Source organism: Panthera pardus, unplaced genomic scaffold (genome assembly GCF_024362965.1).
Source record: "Panthera pardus isolate Hobbes unplaced genomic scaffold, ASM2436296v1 HiC_scaffold_16, whole genome shotgun sequence".
NCBI lineage: Eukaryota > Metazoa > Chordata > Mammalia > Carnivora > Felidae > Panthera > Panthera pardus.
The window spans coordinates 143,669,586-143,692,103 of NW_026526721.1; the positions used below are offsets into that span (position 1 = coordinate 143,669,586).

At 42.4% G+C, this 22,518-nt stretch overlaps 1 protein-coding gene and 1 long non-coding RNA gene across 9 annotated transcripts in view; both read left to right on the forward strand.

Annotated features, from left to right (window-relative positions):
• The window catches only part of LOC128777339 (uncharacterized), a 160,102-nt gene extending 154,005 nt beyond the window's left edge, over nucleotides 1–6,097 (forward strand). The window contains exons 2-3 of the long non-coding RNA XR_008422620.1: nucleotides 5,631–5,841; nucleotides 5,986–6,097. This is a non-coding gene — a long non-coding RNA (uncharacterized LOC128777339). The remainder of the gene's footprint in view (nucleotides 1–5,630; nucleotides 5,842–5,985) is intronic.
• The window catches only part of RBMS3 (RNA binding motif single stranded interacting protein 3), a 1,319,689-nt gene that overhangs the window by 155,644 nt on the left and 1,141,527 nt on the right, over nucleotides 1–22,518 (forward strand). The gene's annotated exons all lie outside the window — the stretch shown is intronic.

Genomic DNA, 22,518 nt, shown 5'->3' on the forward strand with positions numbered 1-22,518 from the left:
TCAGTTCTGGAGTATAACATGGGTCAAGATAGGGCTTTCTCTTTATCTGTTTTGGTCTGTCACCTGTTAGCATTTTGAGGTGCTTCATAAATCAGAAGGCTACTTATTTTCAGCAGAGGCCCAGAATTTGCAGGAAAGATCTGCTGAGGATGAACCTGACATTGCTCTGTGTAGCTCTTCTAGCTCCCTCTGCCTCTGACTGGACTCTCGCTCAGAAACAGGCTGAGAGAACATATCTGATGATGCAGCATCCCCCGTCCTGTGTGCCTGGAGGGCTTCGCACGGGCCACATGACTCTGGTGTCCTGACTCGGTGCCCTGTCTCAGTGCCAGCTTCCATCTGGGTTTCCAGGCTCATCCTTCAAAGAATTGAAAATAGCATCACAGTTGCCTTCTCTTAGGAGCTTTCTCACCTTTGACAAGCCTGCGGGACAAGCGGACCTGACCTCTGTGGCCTCTTGTCTGTCAGCCCTGTTTGAATATTCACTCTGCGGAGCATCTTGCCAGGCATCGTGGAAAATTATAGAAGAAGGAGGTGATGCACTCCTGGCCTTTGAACATCTTATCAACTTACAGGAGAGAGACAGAACAGCACAAAGCAAAATATACAAAAATTCAAATGTCAGCCAGACACCTACTGTTCATTACTTATAAATCCAATTAAAGTAGCCTAGGAACACATATTTATGTTCATATATCAATATGTACATAAAGTTAAGGCATTTGCTGAAATGCCTTGATGTAGCTGGAGTTGGAAGAAGATAGTTTTCTGCTGCCTAAGTTTTTGGCTCCAGGAATGACCCTGAGTGACAAGGATTTAAGAGCAAGTAGTTTATTTGAGAAGTTTTGGAAACACCACTAAGAGGAATGGGAAAGGAAGCTAAGAGATAGAAAGGCGGCCATTAAAGGGTGTGTTACTGAGCCAGGGGTGGATGATGAGGGACACTTGAGCTCAAGCCCATGGGGAAATTCTGGGGAGCAGCTAAGAACATTATCCCCCGGAATCTATCATCCTCCGGTTGAGGACTCCTGTCAGGATGAGTTAATGCCCACATATTCCTGGACTGCCATGCCCATACAGATAGTTTTTGGAGAAAACTCAAATGCAAAGAGATGCAGCTAATGGTGGTCGGAGGTTGGCCTTGAAGGGGGCTGAGTGATAAGGGCGGGTTGGATGTCAACAGCCTCTGCTAGATTCACAGGTATTAATGGGAACAATAGCTTGGAACGGTAAGGAGAGAGAGGTTTTGTACATTGAGGAAGCCACGGTGTGTGAAGGCCCAGATGAACAGTGGGTGACATCGAAGCCAGAACCCATACGCTTTCTTATGTGAGTTCCTCGAGGAGTGTGGTTCAAGTGGCGTAGGGAAGAAGGTGTCAGCTGAAGCTTACTGATGACGGAAGGCAGTTTGCAGTCTGAGGATCCAGGCTGTAATGGCCGCTCCGAGTTCGGATGCCCCGTGTTCTCCTAGGCATATCTTGGCTGCAGATCATGTTGGGGCTAAGCAGGTGGGGTAGCCACACCGTGGATTATAGACAGCCACTCTATCTGTGGCGTGAAGTCCTGATTCAGCCACAGGGCTCATTGCAGAAGAATGAAGGCTGCATGTGTTTGGAGATGCCGTGGCTTAACAGGTGCTTCTTCAACTTACCTAGTTTGAAGAAGCAGGTGGTAACCAACAAGCGGTGGGGATTTCATCCCGGGCCTCCTGCTATATTTACAGAGGATAAGACCGGTAGCATTATTGGAGAAGTGGGGATAGGGGTGGTCGTGGTCAGTACCTCTAAAGTGGTTCTGATATCGTATAGTCTCCTCTTGCACTGCATTGCATTGTATTATGTTGTGTTTGTACCTTCTCTGGAGAGCTGGCAGATGGGGGCAGTTAAGACTGTCAAAGGTCGCAGCATTGCAGAGGGCTCCCATTCATCTGACATAGTTAGTTGGTGATGTATTGCTACAGAAGGTCTGCACCCTATGCTTTAGCAAATGCCCCTGCCAGGACTCCCACGTGTTGATCTTTGCTAATGGAAATGTCCATGTGTCTTACTTGAGTTTTAGCTGTCCAGGCACGTGTGCCCAGGAATGAGCTCCCAGAGATTGCACCTCAGGGGTTAATTACTCTCTGATGTGTCAGATTATAGGATTTGATATGCTCTGTTCCCTTTTTCTATCCTGTATTTAGATATGAGGCGGAGAAGATCTAGAATAGAAATGTCAGGATATGTTAATAATTTATTGATAGCTCTATGTGGGGGAAAAATGTAGGATGTGTTCATATATTCTTATGCACACAGTAACATAGCTCTGTCCACAGAAGAGAGAGAGAGGAAGAGTGTGTCAGGTTGGGTCTGATCAGGAGACAGCTAAGCAAGTTACTTTAGCGGAAGGAAGTACTGTGAAGAGTTCTGTATGGGACAGAAAAGTTTTCCTTGACTCCTTTAGGGTCCACGACTGGGTCCAGAAAGCAAACCAGCAAGGACAGACTAGCAAGAGAAAAGCATATCCATTTATTTAATAGAAGTGTAATGCCACGTGGAACCTTCCCAAGGAAATGAGACCAACGGCAACCGTTAGAGCTGAGAATTGCTCAGCGGGCGTGCTGGAGGGTGGGCGGCCGTGGGGGGATGTGACAGGTCACAGAGGACGAGGCGAGCGTAGTGACCCGGGGGAGACTGAGCAGGGCCCTCTGTTAGGATTCTTCACGGTGTCCCTTTGTCTTGAGAGATAAGGGTGCTCCTTTCCTCCGGGTACAGAGAGGACCCCTCACGGGAGGGCTTCGTGACCTGTTTCAGAGAGGAAGGGGGCGAGGGGGCGGAGGTCAGAGTAACCTTACTGCTTCTTCTCATTTCTCAAACTTCTTCAGTTTAAAATATTCCGTGTGCCAAGGTGGTGCATTTCCCGAACCGCACCACTTGTTACCCAGGTGTTGGATAATCCAAGAGTTGCAAAGGGACACCGTGGTTCACGGAGGCCACAGACCGCAGGAAGCAGCTGTACCTCTAAGGCTGGGGGCACAAAGGGAAGAAGTTAGGATAATGAAAACTTCAGTACTTGGATGATGGACCTTGCAGACGGGGAAACTAGACCTCTGAGAAGGGAGCGCTGGATGGCTAGCTGGGCTGGTATGTCTGAAGGAGACTGCCAAGTGGAGTCAGTTGCTCTGACTGGAGCCAGTTGCTGTTGCCAGGGTGGGTGAAGATGTCTGTCTGGAGCCACGTGACAGAAGAGGAAGCGGATAGGGGAGCCAGATCCCTCTCTACCCCCTGCCGCTGGACCTAGCAGGGAGCCTGCACGCGGCCCAGGAGAAATGTGTTTTGCAGAGTCCCAGCCCCGGCACTACGAAGCAGGATGGGTTTGGACACGAGACACGATTAAGTTATAAACCAACACAGAGAACATAAACGTGTGTATACACAGAAGAGAGAAAGAAAGACAAAGGGAGAAAGGGCATGTGAGTGAGCTGGCAAGAACAAGCATGTAGCCAAGAGCTGGCTGGGATAAAGATTGTTGCTACTCGGCTATAAAAATAATCATCATAATAGCCTGCATGTAAGAACTTAGTGCAGGGGGGAATAGCATCAGAACCCTTATTTAGCAAGGGGGTGGGGTGGTGATTAAGTTCTAAAATCAGAGCATTAGGGGGAAATCACATATAAACACTAGAATCAGGCACGAAGACTCTAAGAGCCTGTTGAAATGAGAAAACATTTCTGTCTACTATCCTGTGCTCAGTCTGTGACAGACACGTGCGTCCTGCCCCCTAGATATTATTACTTTCTCCCTCTCTTCTGCTTTCTCACCAAGCACAGATAGAGGGATTCTTAGAAGTTACGTGTGTACGTGTTACAACTTCCCTTGAATTGTACCAGGTATGTGCTGAGCACTTTCTCATGTGCTGTTTTACTTGATGATCACGTTGGGCCTAGACATGGTATTATTATGCCTCCCGAATCAAAAAGAGATCAGACGCACAGGAAGGTTGACTGATGGGCTATGGGCACAGCCGGTGAATGACAGAACCTACGTTTCGAACTCAGGTGTTATCTTGTTCCAACCCTGTGCTGCGTAATTGGCGTAGCCCTGCTCCCCGCCTCCGAAGGTTCTGCCCTGACTTTATGTCTAGGGCAAATCAAGTCATCTCTAACATCAAAATAAGGGGCCTCTGCAAGGTCTTCAAGGTGCAGTAGATGCGCAGTATCCAGCATGGCAGCCGTCGGACATGTGTGGCTATTTAAATTTAAATTAAGTAAAATTAACTAAAATGTAAAAGTCCATTCCTCAGTCACACTAGATACATTTCAGGAGCTCAAGAGCTACATGTGGCTAATGACTGCCATATTAGCACAGAACATTTCCATCCTCACAGAAAGTTCTGAGGTAGATCCATAGTGAGTGAGAACGTGATTCTAAAGCTACTTAAAAAACGTAGTGCCACATCTTCCTGGCTGTGCATCCCTGGGAAGATTCCTTAACCTCCCTGTCTCTCAGTTGCCACATCTGTAAAATAGGAATACTCAAGGAAGCTCCTCACAGGGTTCAGATGAGAGTGAAGACACTATTTACAAAGTTCTTAGTATGGTACTTCACACATCATGGCTTCCTAATACATTACCTAAGGGGGGAAAAGGTCTAACATGTGATTTTCTAAAAATTCCACTGTCTCTATTTACCGTCTGGTATTTTTGTTTGAGAAAGAGAGAAAGAAGTTTGAAGCAGGGGAAAGAGTATCTTGATAATTTGTGTTTGGAGTGCTTCATGGAGTCAGGGAATCCTATATAAATTTACAAAATTATTTTATTTCATATACATTACCATGGCTCAACACCATGTACCAGGTTTCGATCTAAGAACTTAACACATATTCCCTCGTTCAGTCCTCCAAATGGGCCTGTGATGAAGCTAATCTCCACCCTCATTTCAGTACCCCTTGCATTTCTCTACACATTTTACCACTTTTCTGGGTAAGTCCCGTAAGAGTGAGGAAGAGGGGACAGAGATGAAAGAATAAGATTCGACCCTTTTGAAGAGACTAGAGAAACAAATAACTGTGGAGGGAATACTTTCTCAGGCTAGATATTTTGTGTGCATTATTTAATTTGATGCAACGGCCCTATGGGATGGGTGATCTTTTCCTCATTCTATAGATGCGGAAATAAGCTAAAGAAGTTAATTACAACTAGCCCAGCATCACACAGTTCTGGATGAGACCTGTGATTCTAACCCAGGCCTAATATTTTTCATGGCATCTTGATGTCTATTAATAGGGAAGGTAATTTAAACAATACTTCTTTAATGTTTATTTTTGTGAGAGAGAGAGAGATTGAGAGAGAACACGAGCACCAGCAGGGGAGGGGCAGAGAGAGAGAGAGGGAGAGAATCCCAAGCAGGCTTCACACTGTCAGCACAGACCCTGATGTGGGGCTTGATCTCCTGAACCGTGAGCTCATGAGATTTATCACTGGGTGGGAAGCTGAGAGTTTGAAGTCGAAGACTGAAGTCACTAAAGAGAAGACCAGGTGGTTGTTGACACCCCTCCTACCCCCCCACCCCGCCCTCTCCCTGACCACCACCCTGGGGCAAAGGAAAATGGAGAACCTCTTGCTAACTTCCAACTGCTCTCTGTTATGTAGTATTTCAGTGACAGGATCCACTCAGGAGAGTCGGGGCAAGGCTGGCTGAGGTTCTCAAGGAGCTGAGTTTTGAGTTCAGGTGCCTGCGTGGCAGTGGAATGATGCTTCCTGACCTCTCAGACCTTTGAGACGTCTGGGCGGTCTTAGACTTCACCTGGAGCCTCCTGTCCGGCATGCGACCATCTAGGGGAGTTCCAGGGAAAGGTGGCAGGTAGAGTATCCTTTCTGAGTTTTATTCTCTCTCATCCTCCCTTCTCTTCTTTCTGTGTGTCTGTGTTACTCTGTTGTGTCTCCTTCTCCTCAAGATTCATCGACCAGTGATGCAGGGGTATTTATTTTATGTTCTTGTCAACAGAGATATCATGGACTGAAAGGTGATGGGTACCCCAATGAGCTCACTACAAGATCTCAAAGATTCCAAGCCACTGGCTGCTCCAAAGCATAAAGCCACCCTTCTGGAGAGTCGGCAGGAAGGAAGCCTGGCGGAGGTGAGGAAACATCATTCTTCCCTCTGCCCTTGACTCCATCGGCCTTTAGCTGTCAGATGGTTGGGCCCAGGCCTGAGGGGCTTTTTCCCGTGTGTCCTTCCACAGGCTCTGCTTTTGGCCAGAGGACAGACCACCTCCTCAGGTCTCTGGGGGAACTGCTGAAGGACAGTGAGGAAGATGTTGCTGGTCCCCAGGACAGAAACATAGCAGCTGGAGCCAGGAAGCACCTGGAGTGGGACTCAAGCCCAGCACCCCTTCAGACCGATGCTCTCTGAGCGGCGTGTGGTCCCGGATCGGACTGTTTTGGCTTTGCCATCACGTGCATAACACAGTTCTAGATGCTTTTAAACGGTTGGCTTTCTTTCCTTCCCCCCACCCCACTGTCTTTTCTTTTTCTTCTCTTGGCCCTGAGAATTGTAAGAAAAGAATTGTTTTAGAAAGTATAATTCTCTTGCTGACATTAGCCTTGTTTATGAATAAATTCTGTCCCGAAGGATTTTCTGAATTGCAATCCCAGGTTACCTAGTAAATGGGGCTGCGTGGTTTGATTTGTGTAGTACTGATCCTTAGATTAAAAATACATTTTCTTTCTTCTTTTTTTTTTTTTTTGTAAGTTTGGATCCAGGTAATGGCCCGAGTCACATTTGCTTAGCTAGTGACGCGATCTCAATGTGGTATCGCTAGGAGTTGAAATATAATCAAACATATATTATACCTGGGGCTCTTGCACACTATTTGATATATATGTTACGCTACAAAGAAACACAAACCTTGTAGGTTGAAATCTAATTCCTGTCTGATCCTGCAGTTAGAATGGTAGAGAAATTATAAATACCAAAAGTGGCTTCAAATACCCTGAATGTGAGCTAACCAACAATAAGTGGACAGTTTGGAAATGCCGTTTTCCAAGGCAAAGCAGGAACTGGAGATCCGCTGACCTCATCAGCAGGGTTGTGCAGGTCCGTCTGTGGATCTGCTCATTTTGGAAGAATCAGAGAACAAGGCCTGCTTCTGTGTTTGAGTTTACGGAAATTGTGGCGTTGCTGACTTAATGCTCTGTAACTGCCTGCTTTGCAATAAAACACTTTTGGTTGACTCAGCAACAAGGTCTCTGTCAATTTCCTTCAATATTGTGTCCTCAGTGCTGTGTAAGAAAGTCCAAGGTAGACCTTTGAGTGGTTGACCAGTCAGAGATCTCGGCTGGATGAAGCTCAGTGCTCCTTCAGTGGCATACAGAGTTATCTGTTGTCTACACGTGTGGTCCGTGTGTGTGGTCAACTTCTCTTCTTCATGGTATAGTCAACTCTAGACCTCTCTAGTTATGGCATAACCCATTTAGGCCACTGTGCTGCCATCTGCCATTATTCTCTCATTCTGGAGTCCCCATTTATTTCTGTGAGACTCTAGAACAGGCTACAGACTCTCAGAATGTCCATTCCCTCATCCACAAAATGGGAATAATGATCCTGTATTTATGGTGATACGTGCTTATAAAAGAGCATCGCATGGATGATACTTTCCACATTATAAACACACAGGGACGTGGCAGCACTCAATAAATGGTGATTCTTTTCTTTGTTAGTAAAGAATTGAAAGAACACTCTTAAGTCCTTATAGTTGACTATACAGTTGACTGAGAGCACCGAGTAGCCTGTGAATAGCATCTTAGGCTTCTTTGCTTAAAGCCAGTAGAAAGAAAGGTGAAGATTCATGGGAGAAGAGAATCTTCTGCTCCCTCCCTTGACCATGTAGCCAAATACCTTGGTTCCTCCCTCTGTGGAATACAGCAGGTGTTTTACCTGCTTCACGGAGACAGCGCTGTTGCTTCTCCAGAAAGTGAAATTTACCATTCACATAGATGTCTGAGATACCATCTTTCCCACTTGTTTGCAACATCAGGCCCATAGCATCCGAGGCCAGTAGGGTCTCTAAATACTGACAAAGAGGGCCCTTTCACCGTGGGGGAAGAATTTGACCCATCTCCGGCCTCAGCAGACTGCCACTTCCGTAGAGAAAGCACTTTTGAAAACGCCCCTGCCGTCTCCACCATCACACCTGAGATTTCTGGATGACCAAAATGTGACGCAAAAGCAAGAGCTAAGATGATTCATTTCACGGAGGGTGGCAAATAAATTAGTTGTTCTCTGATTGCCTTGGTGTGTATGATAGTCCCATGGGTATCCCTGGACTTCAAGCCGTGCGTAGTAGAAAGAACATTTTCTACTTTCTACCTTGAAGTCATCAAAATGGTGATAATAACAACAGAAAAGCAGGTAACAATTACTAAATGTTTGCTTCGTGATGGGCACTGGGCAAAGATCTTTCTAAGTAGTGGCTCATTTACTCATTACAGCAAACATGTGAGGTAGGTACTTTGAACTCGCATTACCTGGATGAGGAACTGAGGCATGAAATTGCTGTGTAAGTGGACCAGGCTCCCCAGTTGGTGAGAGTCATAGCTGGAATGCACCAGGTCTGCCTGACTCCAAAACTTGGGCTCTTCACCACTTTGGTCGGCTGCTTCCTCTCCTTGGCCCGAGTCCCTGTCTGCTTTACTGGCTTCTGACTGTGAACCTTCCCTTTGCACCTTCATTGTCCTTCCTTATAACTTGGGACGATTAATTATCAACCATTCCTGCCTGCTTCCCACAATTACTATCTAAGCTCTTGGCAAATGTGTGCAACTAATTGCAAATCAATATGAAAAGTAAAGGTGTTCTTCTGGATGGAGTCCAGGCTCGGCCTACCTTAGGCTGAATTCTGCTTCTGTTTAGCATTCAAAGATTTCAGTGCATCTTATCCACAGGAGATCCTAATGGATGCGAATGTTGAGTCTAAGAACTTTCTCAAGGGTAAATGAGAGAGCACCGTGTATAGGCAAAATACCATTAGGTAGGCAAAATATTTGGTTGACCATACTGTCTCAAACCTTAGTTCCTAAAGCTGTATAAGCTGTATCAAAGGACATCATTTCTGTCACACAGAAACAACCTTTTCCCATTTTGCTCCAACATCTCATCCAGAAGGTGGTGTTATGGTGTATGTGTTGAAAGGACACTGGACTATAAAGCATTTTATATGTTTGTAGGCAGGTCATAGCAGATGCAGTTGGCCTTGTCCGTGTCGGAGGGCTTTCTCTGGCTGTGGGGCCTGTGTGATCCCGGGCCAGAAGTGCTGGGGTGTCCATTCTTCACCCCACCGAGACTAGCCCTCAACCCCTCTGAAGAGAGTTGGTATATATATGCCACAGCTCCTCACCCTTGGGTGGGCCAACTGAGGCATGTTCTGCACTGGCTTGGAGTTCCCCAGTGAGGTGACACTCTAGTTGCCCATGGTGGGAACTAGTTTGTTAGCCCACTTTTGTTGGCTGCCTTTCCTTCCTGTGTCACCCTCTTGCTTCTCAACCAGTGTTTCCTGGAATCGCTTCCCCAGTAAGTAGTTAATTTTCTCATAAATTCCTGTCTTAGGATCTGCTTCTGTAGGGAGCCCAAGTGAATTCAAAATTCAGGTGCTGGTCAATTATCAAGATAATAATGCCCCAGAGAAAATACAGCAGTATCATTCAAGACTAAACCATTTCTCCCCTTGTCCTTCTACTGATACTTCTGCTATGTTAGGGACTGGAAAGGACTCTTTATCAATCTGAAACCCACTTGCCAGAGAAGTTTCCTTCCTGTGAAACAGGCACCCCCACAGGTTCTGAGATACTTTTCCTTTAAATGAAAGACTCAACTAACATACGAGACCAGGCAAGAGTCACCTGATGGCAAATCAAATTACAGTTCACCGGCTAGAACAAGTAATTAAATATAAGGGGGTAATGGGAAAAGGAGGGAGTCACAATCCCAGAGCCCCCCTTTCACCTCTCAAGGACTTCCATTTGCCTTTGAATCACTTCTGCTTCAATTAACATTGATTGAGCCTGCCTAAAGTGCCTGGCTCTTGTCAAATCCCATTACACGGGCTTCAAGGCACTCTCTGTCCGCAAGCCTTTGTTGTGCTGGGACATTTTGGTGGGCATATCGAATATTGTGTGGAGTAGCTAACACATTGATCAGGACTGTTGTACAAGAGGTTTGCTTTTTCCGGCGTGGCAGTTTTGCCAACGGGATTTCGTCTTTGCCATTAGCATTATCAACTTGGGCCATTTCTCAAAGTTCAAGTTATGATGCTCCAAAAAGCATGTCAGACTGACCTACTGTAGCTTCTAAAGATAAACGTTGAAAATGTCAACCCTGTAAAGCAAGAGAAGTGCCTGTTTCTTTGTTAGAGGCATCACACACCTACTTTCTGTATTTTGGGTGTTGGGAGGAAGATGCACAAAGAAACATGTTTCGTGTCTGGGCTTCCCAGTAAAGAGTTTGATGTTTATTTTATCAGAGATGTAAATGGTACCCTAGTATGTATCAGAGTCTGCCTTATCTCTTTTCTTAGTAGTCTTTGCTCAGGTTTTGGAGGATAGGACTGTGTTTTACGCAAGAATCCTATTACGAAAAACTCAGACACACGCACGCGCACACGCACGCGCACACGCACGCACACACACACGCACACACACTATAATCATCATGGGATTCAGAATGTATTAGACCTACACTTAAAAGATTAAGAAATGTTTATAATATGGATTCGAGTTATGTCTTCATTATTTATAAACTTGTTTTATCCCTTCCCTGTTTTTTTTGTGCTTATCAGTGTTTATATTTTCCTAAAGTTACACTAGTAATCTGAAAAAGAATGCAGTCTCAGACTAGCTGAGTTTACAGATTCTGGGGTAGGCACCACTTGATTTTTGTTTGGCATATGGGATCTTAGTGGATCTCTCCAAAGTGGATTCAAACTTGGGCTGCTGTTTTCTGGCCTGAGGTTTTTCTTAGAATCAAGGCTCAGTTCCATCTTAGTCCCAAGGCAGTGAGCCTTTATGTCATCAGTGCCTTGGTTTCTCAGTACTTTTTGATAAGAAAACGTCCAGCAACCTCTTCATCTAGGGGAAGAAAGGAGGAGTCTGGACAGCAGGTTCTCTTCTTGGGATTCCTGCCTCATGCATCAGCCTCCAACACACATCTGACTTGTGGGTGGATCCGCTTGAGAGTGGATCACTTCTCTGGTCAACCAAGGAAAATCTCTAAATTTTCTTGACTTACTTGACTTCAAATTCACTGTGGCTGTTCTTTTCTATTTACTGAGAAAAAAAATACGTAAACTAAAAGAAACAGAACATCTCTATATGTCAAATCTCCAACCTACTTACTAGAAATATTTTTTTAAAATACGCCCTTTTTGTTTTTTAATGACCTTTTTGTATACCTTATACTTTTTCGTTGTTGAGTACTGTTATGGACTCAAGGCTCTTCATTAGGTACCAGTTATTCCAAAGAACTATAATTATTCTTGTTGATCAAATTATTCTTACGTGGACACCCCTTTAAATAGTCTCCTTTGTCTTTTCAGTGTTGCTCCTGAGACGTTTTTGAAAGTCTCTTGCTTAAAGGCAGCAAGATATTCTATATCTGTATTGATTTTTCTCTACCATTAGCTAAAATTTTAGTCCTTGAGAAGCCCTGAATCTTATTAGTAGAGAAAGCAGTAGGATTGCTTATCAGTTTTATCCCTATGAACATAAAGATAGTCAAAATAATATTAATTTTGGCCATTGTAATGGAAGTGCTGGAAAAATAAGTATTTAAGGTAATAAGTTTTCATTATCTTTTTCTCATGTAAGTGCTAATACTACCAATTCTAAATTTTTATTTAATAATAATTTTTAAAATGTATTTTCCTACACCATTCTTCCTTGAATTATCAACTGTAATCAAACTGTAATCACATGCCTTTCTCATTTAATAACCTTATATGTGTAATTGGTCACCATTTTGTACTTCCTTTATTGACAAATGTAAGACAGGATCCAAGTGAAGATAGGCTTGGGATACAATAGAAAGATCGGTTTTCTCATCTGTAAAAGGAATGCTCTGATGAGGTGTAGGATTGAGATCTTGTCCTGCAGAGAATGGAAAACTCCTTGGAATTTTTACCATTGGTCTAAGACCATGATTCTCAAATTAGAATCACTGGGATGGGGTGGGATGTTAAAATGCAGGTTGCTGGGCCCCGCTCTCAAGTTTCTTATGACTGTCTCGGGTAGGACTAGAAAATGTGCATGTCTCCCGAGTTCCAGGTGGGGCTGATGCTGACGGGTGGGAGACCACACCCTGAGGACCACTGTAAGGAACATAAAGTAAGTTTTGTTGGCTAGGTGGGGCTCGCCTTAGGAGCTTAAACTTTGAGGCTGTTGATCAAAGTGAAGATTAAGTAAGAACAAGTAGTAAGGGAACGCTTCTAGAAAGACGAGTCCTTGGGTTATAAAAATTGGAATTATCATTGTGAACCTTGCGTATTCAGGCAGGTCTGCCTCTTATTCCTTGTTCCACTCTCTCTGGGCAACTCTAACCGCTTATCGGCTATAGATCTCATATCTGTAAGCACAGAGAAGTATAAAAACAACATTTAAAAAAATCAACAGATTTCACAATCATGTAGGAAATTATCTTCACCATAAATGTACAGCAATGAAATTTCTTATAAGAAACGCTTTGGTGGGGGAAAGAACTCGTACAGAGGGATTTTGCATCTTGAAGCCCATATTCTAAATCTTGATTTTAAGGTTGAAGGGTAGACCTTATCTCCCTTTACCTGACATCTGTTCTAGCAGGAAGTCTATCTTCCTAACTGTTTAAGCAGGTGCCAGGTATGCTGTCATTTCAAGATGAATAATAAACAGCTATGATAAATGGATGGTGTAGGTGACATTAATAAGACATTTGCAATCCTGCAGGAAGAATCATGCTGGAAGATAAACAGATACATTTATTTATACTATTGTTAGGAACTTGAACTTCTGACACACAGAGCAGGTGTTCAGTCTATTTTGGAACTACCTGACAAAACTCCTTTGTTTTCTTGTTCCTCTGTCCCCCAAATGTAGATGTTCTTTAAAGTTCTGTCTTCTTTGTTCCTTGACCTCTGTTTTTTTTCTATCAGTGAACTTCACACTCTTTAAATAAATTATTATCTCTAGAGGGATGATTTCACAGTACCACCGCCACCACCTACTCGTCAAAAGAGAGAGAGAGAGAGAGAGAGAGAGAGAGAGAGAAATTGAATCTTTGTTTCCACTGACTGTAGGACATCTTTATCTGGATCCATCCAGCAACTCAAACCACTTGCCTGTCACAAGACTCAGCCTCTCCTCTTTCTAACCCAGCTTTTCCTTAACTATTCTTCTCCCAAATAATAAGTTATATTATTTCTTCACTAAAACCTTTCTCGATGATCCTTGACATCCACAATATTTAGCCTCCAGCGTGTCTCTGTGACATTCATCCCTTTATTCCATCTTCTGACAAAACTGTATCTTCGACACCCAATGCTGCCATTCAAATGATTGTTAAAGCCTTTTAATTGATTTCTCACTTTCAGTCTCTCTCCACTGCAGCCCATCTTTTTTTTTCTTATGTGTTTGTTTACTTTGAGAGAGAACACAGGCACGTGTGCGTGAGTGAGCAAGGGAGGAGCAGAGAGAGAGGGAAGGAGAATCCCAAGCAGACTCTGCGTTATCAGTGCTGAGCCTGATGATGGGTTTAATCTCATGAACTGTGAGATCGTGACCTGAGCCAAAATCAAGAGTCGGATGCTTCATCGACTGAGCCACCCAGGTGCGCTTCTACTGCAGTCCTTCTTGAAACACAAATTTCCCCTCACATCATGTCATTGGTCATGACATTCTCCCGATCTAGAATATTTCGTGCCTCCCAGTATGTAATGAGGTATGTTCGTACTCTTTATGCTGCCATTCCATATTTTCCAACACCCCCCCCCCTTACTTTCTCTTTCCTCTCTCACTCTTCACTTATGAACCGTCTCTAGTGTGTAATATCAATCTTTGGGCATGGCTTTGAATTTAATCTTTTGCTTGTGTTATTGCTCTTTCTTCATCTCCTTTTTTAACCTATTGAAATCCAACACACTTTTTAAAGGTACCTACGAAATGCTACTTTCGTACAGGGGGTTGCTTGATTACACCAGCCAACATTACTCTTTCGTCTTTGCATGTCCTACATTACTCTAGGGAGCTTTCACCTCTGACTTGTGCTTGTTAACCTGGTGGTTGTGACGTTTGGTGGTTGTGGTATTGGATCCTGAACTCCAAAATCCTGTGGACTTCTACATGGGAAATACTGAGGTGGACATTCCTGGCAAATTCATTCTATTGAGAGCCTTTTCTTGGCCAGGCACTGTGCCAGGCATTGGGGGCCACAGAAGGACCAGGCTTTCTTACAGCTTATGTTCTAGAAGAGGAAGTGATGTTGACGAGAGCTGTGGATGGGAAATGTATGTGCTTGGGGAGCGTTTCTCTGAGCAGATGACATTTAATCTGAGACCAGAAGAATGGGAAAAAACCAGCCAGGCAGAGGACTGGGGGAAAGTGTTCTAAACTAAGGAACAGTATGCAAAGGGCCATGAAGCAGGGATAAGCTTGGTATGTTTAAGAAAGACCAGTGGAACAGGGGCGTCTGGGTGGCTCAGTTGGTTGAGCGTCCGACTTCAGCTCAGGTCAGGATCTTGAGGTTCGTGAGTTCAAGCCCCGTGCTGGGCTCTGTGTTGACAGCTTGGAGCCTGGAGCCTGCTTTGGATTCTGTGTCTTCCTCTCTCTGCCCCTTCTCTGCTCATGCTCTGTCTCTGTCTCTCAAAGATGAATAAATGTTAAAAAAATTTTTAAGAAAGACCAGTGGAAGAGAGGATAGTTATTAATGAAAGTTACATGAAATGAGATTAAAGTAGAAGATGGGTCTGCTACTCTTCAAGTAGAAGATTGGGTCTTGTAGACTATGGGGGAGAGTTGGGATTTCAGTCAGAGCATGGAATGGGAAAACATTAAAGAAGTTTAAAGCAGGAAAATGCTCTGTGGGAATGGAGTTATGGTGGCACAAAAGAAGGAGCAAGCAGAGTGTTCATCATTCTAACATGTTAAATCCTGATGTGTTACTATTTGTAGACTCTAGGTTGGGTGAGCTGGCTGGCCTGTAGTTAGATCTCAAAAGTTCTTGTTGTTTTGTGATCTAGATCAAAAGCAAGTCAAGTTACCATGTTGGCTTCTTTCCCCATTGGCCACAACCTTACCTTGGCCCTTGCTATCTTTGCATCCTATGGCAAGAAAAGGCAGGAAAGAATAAACTCAAAGATAAATATCCCAAAGATGTCCAGGGATCATCTTACTGTACCAATGACAGTAAATTCTAAAGGGAAATTCTAAAAAGACTAGAAATCCAAAGAGTCTATGCTATGTGGAACCTATTAAAATTTTTGCTCATTAGTTTCTAAACTAGCTTCTATGATTAGAGCAAAACTCTATGCTCTCGCCACAAGGTCAGATAGTGATCTCGGTCTGTGTCCTATGTCAGCATCCTCTCTTAGGAATGGACAAAAGAGGGTCTTGAACTCTTCACAGAGTCATTCCATTTTTTAATTTTTATTTTTAGGAATGGCATGTATAAGTAGGTGCAAACTATATAATTGCTAAACTAAGCCAAATATTTTGTAAGCAACTTAGCTAGAGTTTTTTCACTATTAGTAGAATTCTTTTTTTGTTGTTTTTTGCTGAGCCCAACGCGTTCTGTACCTTTTTTTTTTCTTATAAGTGACTAACTTTGTTGTGAAACTCACTGGAGTGATCTGTTTTCAAAATTTTGAAGGATATAAACGTTATTTGAGAACTTCTCTGATATTTTTAGAATTTATTTCTTCATTCCTCTTTAACTTATTCTATGTCTCATGACTGCTGGGTTGTTCTATCTGACTAAGTAAGCAGATAAGATTATGGGTTTGTTAATGAACAACAATAACTTAATATGTCATTTTTCCAGACTAAAAAAAAATGTTGTAGCCATCATGACCTTAAAATAAGAAATGGTTAATGAATCGTAGTATTATTTGACATAGTATGTTTATCTTTCTTCAGTCATATTCTAATTCCTATACTAGAATCAGTGATGAATGAGGAATACTCTATGACTTTAAAAGATCACAGTCTAAATACTAGTAAAATCTCAAGGAAGGGATTTTAAGTATTATCATCCAATGCTTAAATTCCTTCCGTGGAGTTGCTTCCAAATGGCGATCCAGCTTCCCTTGGAAATCCTCAGTGTCGGTGAACTTGTTATCTTCCAAATGGCAATCAGCACCATTTCTGGGGAATTCACCCTTATTATGAGGTGAAGATCTAAGTCTCTGTGGTGTTGCTCATAGATCCTAGTTCTCACTCAAAAAATTCAAATTCAAATGCCTACAGGGGCTTAACAGGTAGTAAATATGAGCTAAGTAATCCAGATATAAAAATTTTCAAGTTCAAGTATTAGAATAAATGGCATCTGGTATGTGGCCACATTGTAGTGAATACAATAGGTGGTGAGACGGACTATGATAAACTGAAGAATAGGATGCTTTTCAGCTCTTATATATTGTCTCTTTAGAGAAATGTGGGCCAGATAATTCTAATTTTTTTCGAGTAAATCAGAATATGGATTTTTTTACGTGGCATCTCCTGGCTTTTAAGTTGGCAACCAGTTCACAACGTTTACAACACTCTGTGGGTGAACACTGAGAGTCAAACCACTTCTACAGCTAGATTTGACCTATGGGTCGTTAATTTTCAACCTTTGTTCTAAGCCCCATAGTTATAAGAAAGAAATGTGAGTTCTCTCTCACTTGACAGCCCACCAGGCATTTGAAGATAGCAGTCACCATCATTCATCACCACAATCTTTTCCATTCTTTCTTTCTCCTCCCTAAGCAGCCCTCCAGCCAAATTTACAGGATATTCTAGATGGAATCCACCAACACCTGCTATTAAATGATTGTGATTAGATGATATCCATGTAAGAGCTGTGAAAAGAAAAGCTGAAAAGTGATTCTTGGAAAATCTTTACCAAACTATGTTTTTTACCTATATAAAGAGTTATTCTTCCAGAAAACTACCAGAGCACCTATTTAAATTCAAATCTTGCTGAATGGTGGAAGTTTTCGATTGATAGGGATATATTGGGGGGAAGTTTTCCTCAAATCACCCACCAATTCTATTTACACACGACTTTATTTAGAAAAAACACCTACCTACTCCAGTGTCTGCTTTTTATAGTAAATATTCAGTGTGTATTTATTCCCGTGCTAATTTTCCATTTGCCTTGACACCTAGATCTACCCTCTGCATATATGTTCCTTGATTTGTGACATGAAAGGATGATTACTCTGGACCACAACCCTCAGGGCCCCTTGATATAGGCTTTCAGTAGGATTTGGCCAATGGGAGGCACCAGAAAGATATCATAGAGCATCAGGAAAGAGAGTTCAGGCTATTTCTTCTATGTCCCCTCCTTGCTTTGAAGCCCCATCTCTGTCAGCTCTGTCTCTGTGTGACGTCAGCCTCTATAAGAGAGTCCCTCTGCCATGGCTCCAACTTTCATGAAACTTCTGTCATGCTTATTGTTTGCTCTTACCTCTTTGGCTCTAGCAGGAGATAATGGCTTCCTAATGTTGTTAACGTCTTGATGCTTCAACATCCCTTGTTCCTTTCTTACCCTTGCTAACCGGAATCGCTGTCTCTTGATTTGAAACATTTGGGCTGATTTTGTTTTTCTGCCCCTGACAGATATATTCTCCTTCCCTATTTCCTTAGCTCTTACAATGCCATATCTTCATCTCTGCATGAATCATAGGAACTCGCCTCTGAAGCAAGGCATTTAAATATGTAGTTGGGAATATTCATGTATATTTCACTGTCCTGGTTTCACAGTCTTGATGTCAGGATGTCTTGGGTAAGTCTCTCCACAGAGTCGTGTCTTACATTACTAAGGAGCACCCTTTGATCCACAGGGTCCAAGAATATCTTAATGAGCATAAAAGTTAGCCTGCATATCTAGCATGGTCATTTGCTGCCTCTGAACATCCAGAAGCCATAGCTCTTCTTCGTTTCTGAACCAGATCTGACCTCCTGGAATGTGTCAGCAGCTTTATTCCCTCTTGCAGGATAGGTCTGGGGTTAGTCTTGCTTTTCTGACCAAGCGTTTGAAAAGATGCCCACCAAACCCATTCTTCACTATAATTTCTGCTTTTTGGGTCTGCTGTTATCTGTCGTCAGCTCATGCCTGGAGACCTTCTTTAAATCATGCAAACTTCCCAGAACCATAGCCCTCCTGCCAGCTCAAATGTACAAGGCTGCGTAGATTCTGGATTCAAGCCTCGTAGGGCACTGGTTATTTGGTCCTCTGGCCACATGCCATCTTACTCCCCTTGGTCAGGCCACACCCAGTCTTTTATTTTTTTTTCCCTTTTCCCTATGCCCTTCAGTTAAGGTCCAGCAATGGCTTGGAGAAGAATATGAACCAGTTACGGCTGTGTAATATAACAGGTCACCTTCTGTAAACAAAAATTTTATAAGTATTAAATGTCAGGGACCAATAAACATAGCACTACAGACAGCCCTGCAACTGTAAAATCCACTAACAAGTAATTAGGGAGAGATGAGTAGAGGTTTTATGTTGAGAAATTCAGAACATCTCTTGGCAAAATCTAGTTTTAGGGCAATATACGTTTTAAAATTTGCACTAATAATTTTAATATGGTCTTATCTTTAAAGCACTTTTCTAAGTACTAATTCTCCCAGCAAGCTTCTGAAATGTGTATCATTGCCAAAGGTATGTGCCACACTGGATTATTTTTAAAACAAATTAGTATAGTGAGTAAGCATTCTGTTTTTACCTTAATATTTAAGTTGGAATTTTGAGGTATCATTTACAACTACAGAATCAAGGTGATTAAAGTTTTATTCATTGGGTTAGGCTAGAATAGGTTATATGTAGACATTTGATAATACTGCAGTCAATACCCATTAAAAACAGTTGTATATTCCCATATTCCTACATAGTAACCCCACAGAGCCAGGGGTTACTGGCTCAATCAGCACATATTTTGTTTCCAGTGGGGTATTGGGCATGCCTGGAGGCATTTTTGGTTGTCACAGTGGAAAAAAGAGGAGACTGGTATTTGGTAGAAACCAGGGATGCTTCTAAATATCCTACCATACACCAAATAGCCCCCCACAGCAAAGAATGATCAAGTGTAAAATGTCAATAATGCCAAGGTTGGGGTTAGTTCCTATTTAAATATTTGACACAATTCTAAGTGAAACTCTCTGGCCCCGGTGATTTCTTATTTAGAAGCTTTTGAATTATGAATACAAATTCTTCGATGGTTATAAGCCTATTCAGATTGTCTATTTAATATTGGTTGAATTTTTGTAGTTCGTGTTTTTTGAGCAATTGATGCCTTTTTTTCCTAATTGTCAAATTTATGAGCATTAAGTTGTTCATAACCTTCTCTTATTATTTCATTAATGGCTGCGGGACCTATAGTTGTCCCTACAGAAAATAACCTTTTTTTTTTCTTTGAGAGCGAGAGAGTTTGTGAGAGGTCGGTGGAGAATCTTAAGAAGGCTGTATGCTCAGCACGGAGTCTGACACAGGGCTCGATCCCAGGATCCTGGGATCATGACCTGTGCCAAAATCAAGAGTTGGACGCTCAATTGACTAAACCACCTAGGCACCCTCTCCTTTTAAAGTTTTTATTTAAATTCCAATTAGGTAACATATAGTGTAATCTTAGTTTCAGGTGTACAATATAGTGAATCAACATTTCTACACAGCACTGGTGCTCATCACAAATACACCCCTTAATCCCATCACCTATTTCTCCCATCCCCCCACCTACCTCCCTTCTGGTAACCATCACAATGTTCTCTATAGTTAAGAGCCTAATTCATTCTTGACATTGGTGATTTGTGCCTTCTCTCTCTCCATGAAAAATCTTGTTAGTCCTGGTAAAGGTTTATTAGTTTTATTAAAAACTAATATTTTAATTCCCTTATTTTCTTTATTGTTTTGGTTTGAATTTCATTGATTTCTGTTCTTTCATAATTTCCTTACCTCTTCTTGCTGTAAGCTTATTTGACATATATATATATATATATATACATATATATATATATATGTATACACACACACACACACACACACACACACACACATATATATAATTTATTGTCAAGTTAGCTAACATACAGTGTATATACAGTGTGATCTTGATTTTGGGGGTAGGTTCCCATGAGTGCTTATCCCAAGTGCCCTCCTCAATGCCCATCACCCATTTTGCCCCTCCCACACACCCCCCATCAACCCTCAATTTGTTCTCTGTATTTAAGAGTCTCTTATTGTTTGCCTCCCTCTCTATTTGAAATTATTTTTTCCCCTTCTTACTCTTTGTCTAAATTTTTGAGGTAGAAACTTAGATTATTAATTAAACTTCTCTTCATCTGTAATGTAAGCAGGTAGTGCTATAAATGTCCCTCTCAGTACTGCGTTATTTGTGTCGCCCATAAGATATGTTCTGTTGTGTTTTGTTTTTATTTAGGCTCATGTATTTTTTAGTTTTTTTGAGACTTTCTCTTTGACCTCTGGATTATTTAGAAGTGTATTCATTTGTCATATGTTTAGAGATTTTCCTATTGGCTTTCCATTATTGATTTGTAGTTTGAATACATTATGATCAGAGAATATACTCTACATAATTTCAGTTCTTTTAAATTTGTTGACATTGTTTATGGCCCCAGGGTGGTTTATCTTACTGAATGTTCTATGTGCACTGCTGTTGTGGGATGGAGCGTCCTATTGATTCTGTTGGTGGGTTATGTTGTTTAAATATTCTCTATCCTTGCTGAATTTTCTGCCTAAAAATTCTGTTGGTTGCTAAGAGGGGATACTGGACAATTTTTGTAGTAAAAAATGCATATATGAACATACATATGTTTGCTCACAATTTCAAGGAGTTTTTAGATTTTCTGTTGCTCTTATAGGGTTAGTAGCCTCTGCTTAAAGTCTCTGGTCTTGATAGAGGTTTTCATTCTCTTTTCTGCCATGAATAACAGAAACTGCCTGATGAATTTTGAAATAGGGCAATAACTATGAGAGGAAAGAAGACTTCATCATAGAGAGCGGATGAAATGGTGTTGACAATTTGTATGTTCTACTTCACTGTTTTGCCCATGCTTGGACATGGTTGCTTTAATATTAGCAACAGCAGAAAGGTCTCCATGAATTGTAATTAGGATTTTGATAGTCATAAACATAGGGGTGTTTAGGCACCACATGTGATGCTCTAAATGTTAATCATTTATCATAACGCAGCAGGTACAAAGTATATATATGTCCAGGGTCTTGGGATGTATCAACTCCATTGAAGTTAATAAATGACAGATCGATCGATCATGTAGTAGGAAGATAAAGAGGAAGCCTGTATCATTTTGATATTGCTGCATAACAGACCATTCCAAAACTTAGGGGCTTAAAACAATGATCATCTATAATTGTGTACGAGTCTTTGGCTCAGCTTTCTTCTTGTCTCAGCTAAACTAACTCAGGTGCGGGGGTGGGGGGTGAGTTTCCTGTTGGGTTGCCAGCTGTGCTGATATGGGCTGGGCCGGTCATATCTGACTGGTCATTGATATTGTCCTCAGCTAGGGCAACGTGGATCTCTTCCATGTGGTCCCTCCCCTTCCAGTGAGCTAACCCGGGTTTGTTGAGTGGCATTGGTGGAGGCTCCGAGACTGAGTGTGCAAATGTGCAAAGTGCCTTGAGGCCTCGGCTTAGAATTGACTCAGCATCTCCCCTGCCATGTTCTACTGAGCAGAGCAAATCATACAGCCAGTCCATATTAAAGGAGTGAAGAAATTAACGCCTCCTCTTGATGGGAGGAGCTGCCAGGCCACATTGCCTGGGAGAGGTGACAGCATGGCCATCAGTTGGGCATTGATGCAGTCAGTCTTCCACCATGTCCTTTTGCATTTACTCTTGCCCAGGTTCCTAAAGCTAGAATACTTGGAAGTAATTTGGTCTTCAGTTACTTAGCTTTCATTAAGAAGCATTCTGCTACTTGAGGGGCGCCTGGGTGGCTCAGTTGGTTAAGCCTCCGACTTCAGCTCAGGTCACGATCTCACGGTCCGTGAGTTCGAGCCCCGTGTCGGGCTCTGGGCTGATGGCTCAGAGCCTGGAGCCTGCTTCCGATTCTGTGTCTCCCTCTCTCTCTGCCCCTCCCCCGTTCATGCTCTGTCTCTCTCTGTCTCAAAAATAAATAAAGGTTAAAAAAAAATTAAAAAAAAAAAAAAAAAGAAGCATTCTGCTACTTGAAATGAAAAAGAACTTTCTAAGGTTTTGCTCCATGTCTTAAGTAAATTGGGTGATATTTTCTTTACCGCAGCCATTTTTTTTTTGTCATTATCTGTTAACAGGAATAAG